This window comes from Gossypium hirsutum, chromosome A01 (genome assembly GCF_007990345.1).
Source record: "Gossypium hirsutum isolate 1008001.06 chromosome A01, Gossypium_hirsutum_v2.1, whole genome shotgun sequence".
Classification (NCBI taxonomy): Eukaryota; Viridiplantae; Streptophyta; class Magnoliopsida; order Malvales; family Malvaceae; genus Gossypium; species Gossypium hirsutum.
The window spans coordinates 108,383,044-108,388,023 of NC_053424.1; positions in this window are offsets into that span (position 1 = coordinate 108,383,044).

Consider the following 4,980-nt stretch of genomic DNA (forward strand, 5'->3'; position numbering starts at 1 on the left):
ATCACACGGGCTAAAATTAGGGAACTCAGGCGTGTGCCATGGTTGTGTGCCCCAAAATATATAAATACCCTGCACTATTCACTTTCTTATCTATTCAAAAACCCTAATCCTAGCCGTTGCAACTGCACACGGCCCCCTACCACGCCCGTGCGCCGCCTCTAACTTCGTTTTTAAAGCTCAAGCTCTCTTTCTTAGTGTTTGTTTACTCCTTTCACTTCTATTTTACTTATTATTAATGCTTATTATTACAATAATCTCCATTACTTTTGAACTAGTGTTTATTTTTTTCATTACTTTATCATTTAGTTTGCATTTTTAGGTTCTTTATTATACATTTCAAATTAAATCAAGTTGTTAGGCACACCTCATATCCATGACATTACTATGCTTATTTTCATGTTATTATCATGCCAATGTCTATCATTTAAATTGCATTCCTAGGTTAGTTACCATACAATTTATGTTAAATTGAGACTAGGAAAACCTTATACCCATTACATTTCTATTCTCATTCTCATTATTATTGTGGTTGAGTTTGCTTCATATTAGTAGTCTTGGCTAAAATAGTTTACTTCCCCTTCGAATATCTTCAAGTGGAAAGAAAACCACCGTACCATCCTCGAAGAAGAGGAAGGGAGCGTCATCTTCCGCGGGTCCAACCGCGAAAATTTGTCACCCCCTCCTACAGTTTCCACGAGGGCCCCAAGAAGAGCTCTTTCAAATAATTCGAGCCTGACCCTTAATTGCGGGCTGCTGCATCCACTGGGCTGCTGTAGAACAAGTCTAGATGGCTGATGCGATTCGGGCTCTCCACGCCAAGTATGGGGATGAAATCAACCCCTCCAACCCTACACATCAAGTGGTACCGTATACGGCACATATCAGATATATGCAGCATAGCTGCCAGATGGTAGGCTAATAGCCTTTTAGTATTCCTTCTCTTCAACAACAAACCCTACCCAATGCAATGCGACAAAAATAATATGGCATGCTCATATGGAGATATCAGATCATAACATCCTCATCAAATCAGAACAGGTACACATGCTTTAATTATCATGCTTTTACATACATCTTAGCATCATATCAGAGTATAGGAGTCTAAGTAACGCTTACCGACCCGACAATAAGGTCATAGTCGACTCGGGCGACCCGTACAACCTTGCAGAACATTTCAAGCAAATCAGGCTCACATGCCCGTGTGCCCTGCCCGTATGGGTCACAGGCCCAAATTGGCCTTGCTCGTGTGAATCACACGGCCTGGCCCAGATTCCCACAAGCCCGTGTGGTTCACCCGTATGGGCCCAAACGTCTGTGTGGCCCACAATGCCCATTTTCTTAAGCCCGTGCCTCGCACACGGCCTACAAGCCATCACACGCCCCTGTCCGTCGTACCCGTGTGGCATGCACACGACTAGGCTCGTCGATCACACGGCCATGTGTCGCCACACGGCCACCACAGGGGCAGTCCACACACCCGTGTGGCATCAATAGTAACGTTTTCGGCTTTTACCGAAACGCGATTTTAGATCGATTAGAATACATACCTGGTTTCGATTGAAGCCTAACACAATCCCGAACACTCCAGAATCTTCAACGAATAACGGTGATTACTTGCTGTTTAGAACCCCTAATAGTGATCCACAGAATCTTGATTGTCCCTGAGCCGATGGAACCACTAGCACTACACCAAAACTAATCGAAAGAAAGAAAAACGGAGGAGAGGGGGTAAAAGAAATAAAATATCGGCAGCAAGGAGTTTTGGGAAAAGAAGAAAACGACAGAAAGAGCCAAAAAGAAAAAGGAAAACAGGTTAGGCAAACATCTGATAAACCAGGATCTCAGGATCTAAGGCATAAGCCCTACTCAAACTTTCGCACAGCTTAGCAGTAAAATAACGCAACACCCACGACTCGAACTCAGGATCTCAGGCATAATCCCTTACCACTTAACCACTAGACCAGCAAGCCCATTCTGTTAAGTTCCTACCAATAAGTTCTTCTAAACCCGTTAACCAAAAGTCAGGCTTAATTCAAATAAAAACCAAAACTTAGCCTAAGCTAAGGCTCGAACTTGGAACCTCTCAAACACACCCCAAAGCACATAACCTCTTAAACCACATATATTTTAGGCCAAAATGATTCAAAACAAAAGTCCCGAAATTACAGAAATTTGGGGCGTTACAGGAGGTTTGTAGTCAATTCAAGATCAATCATCACAATTATCACCATATCGCCCAAAAGTGTACAGTGTAGTGGAGGTAGCCAATAAGAACATTAAGAAGATCGTGGGGAAAATGATTGAGACTTATAATGACTGGTATAAGAAGTTACCATTTTCCCTCTATGCTTATCAAACATCTGTCAAATCCTCTACCAGGGCAACGCCTTTCTTTTTCGTTTATGAAATAGAAGCGCTCTTGCCCATTGAAGTCGAGATTCTTTATCTCCAAGTTTTGTCAAAGCTGAAGTTGGACGAAGCAGAATGAATCCAATCTCGATATGATCAGTTAAACCTGATTGAAGAGACGAGGCTGAAAGCTATCCGTCAAGGTCAGATGTACCAAAAACGAATGATAGGGGCTTATGAAAAAAAAATGTCATCCTAGGGAATTCCATGAAGGAGACCTAGTATTTAAAAAGATCCTGCCTATACAAAAGAACTTTAGAAGGAAATGGATGCCAAACTAGGAAGGACCTTATGTGGTAAAAAATGTTTTTTCTGGAGGAACACTGATTTTGATTGAGATGGATGGAAAAAATCTGCCTAATCCTATGAATTTGGATTCAGTCAAGAAATACATCACCTAAAAAAAAGGGTGAAAAAGCCAAGGCGAAAACTCGCAAAGGACGCCTTGATACCAAAGGGGTTTTGAGTTGAAAACCCAGGAAAGGGCAACTCAAATTTTGATTGAAGATGAGGCATGTGGTAGTCTCGTCCCCTTAGAAATAACAAGAAGGAGAAACTTTAGATTGAAGATTAGGCATGTGGTAGTCTCGTCCCCTTAGAAATAACAATGAGGAGAAACTTTACATCTTCGGGCATCAACAAAGTACTCTAAATCTCCTAAACACATATTAAGCTTAAAATAATCCTCGAGAAGTTTGTGCGTAGAAGCTCATGATACGATATCTGGGGCACCTATTTTCATCTTACTCATTTTGTATTTTAGCAACATTTTCTATTTTGATTAATCTATTCATTTTCAGTTTTGCTCCCAATAAATTTCGATTCTGTCAATTGTTACAACCTTTTTCAAGCATTTTTACATTGAAATAACAATTTATGGACTAATAAGGATTTTTGCATATTGCTATGAAAGGTTTTCTAAATAGTATAAGGACCTGAAGTAGGACCACTAGTTAGAAATAACCAAATCTAAGGGTTGGAAATATTTGGGAACAAATAGTCTAAATAGGGATTACTTCTTCAGATTTCTTGTCAAAGATACCAGTTGAACAAGAAGGTAAGGAAATTGTAAATTTAAAAATATATAGGATTTTTCCTATGTAATTTATCACCTTTTTACTTAAATTCGTTGTTAAAACTAAGTAATTGTTTAATAAATTAATGAAATATGTGAAAATATGAAATTAAGACATAGAAATTATTAAAATGTGATTTTATGCTTTATTATATAGTTTTCATGCAATAAATGGCTTTTTTATATTAATTTGAACATATTATATTTTTAAGACATAAAGTGGGCCATGCATGATTAAATTAAATAATAAGATATAAAATTATGTTTAATAATTCATTCTAAAATATTTCATTAATGATTTGGGTTTTAATTAATTATTTAAATTGGATAAATTTTTTTCTTTGGTCCTTTAACTTATTAATTTATTTTGGACAGGTTTGATAGCTTTGTTGGATTTCAAAACCATCCAAATTGAAGACCAAGTCAACCAATATTTGGCTACACAGGGTTGTTCTTTTAAGTCACTTTTTAGTTTAATTACATAAGGTCCTTGCATTGTTGAAGAAATTGGATATTTGCTCGAAGATTTACGATTGACCGAGTCTTAGTCCTGAATTATCATGGCGTTTAATTTGCTTAAAATCAAGCAAAAATCAGCTCAAATTCCACTAATTGTGGCCATCCATCCAAGGAAGAGATTTGAAGAGACTAAACCTAGCTATTTTTAGCAAACTACCCACCTCTCTTCACCTATAAATATGACCCCTGCATTCCCTCTTCATTATCCCTCATCATTCATTATTCTCTCTTCTCTCCAAATTCTCTTAGCCTTTTCCATTCCCCACACTCAGCATCATCTCTTCTTAGAGATTTTAGCAATAAAGCCTCTTAAAGATCCCTTGGTCGGCCATCTTGGAGAGTTATCAGCAAAGGAGCAAAGCGAAGGAGTGAAGGAGCCTCGTCGGTCAGATCTTGGGTGATAGCCACTTTGATTTGGGTTTAGTCTTTCCGTTCTTTAATTTAATCTAAAAATGTTTGCTATGTGTTCTTTGTTCTTGTTTACAACAATGTTAGATTTATTTTATTTAAGCTAGGATGATTGCTTTGATTAAATAATATTTATTTGATTTATACTTATAATGTTTGTGCCTCAATCGATCATGTTTTCAATTAAAATCAAGTCTGTATTTCGTTCATATGTGATTGAACTGCACTTGAATTAGCTGAGCGATCCTAACCAGACGACGGCTAATGGACGTATAATTGAAATGTGAATGCTCAATTTAAATCCTAACCCAATTAAATTGCAAGTTGCATAACAACTCTAACCAACCTCTGTTATCTGCATAGTTTTTAGACTTGTGTGATTAAACTGTTTCAAACCTAACACGTCCCTGTTACCTCACATTAATACTAAGAAACCCTTAGTAAATAAGGATCAGTAAAATGTGTATTTACTAAGTAAAGGATTCCGAAAGAACCTAATGTGGTTTCCAAACTCATGAAAGATCGAGTTGTCATGGAATGTTTTTCCGAATGTTATTAAGCATGTTGAT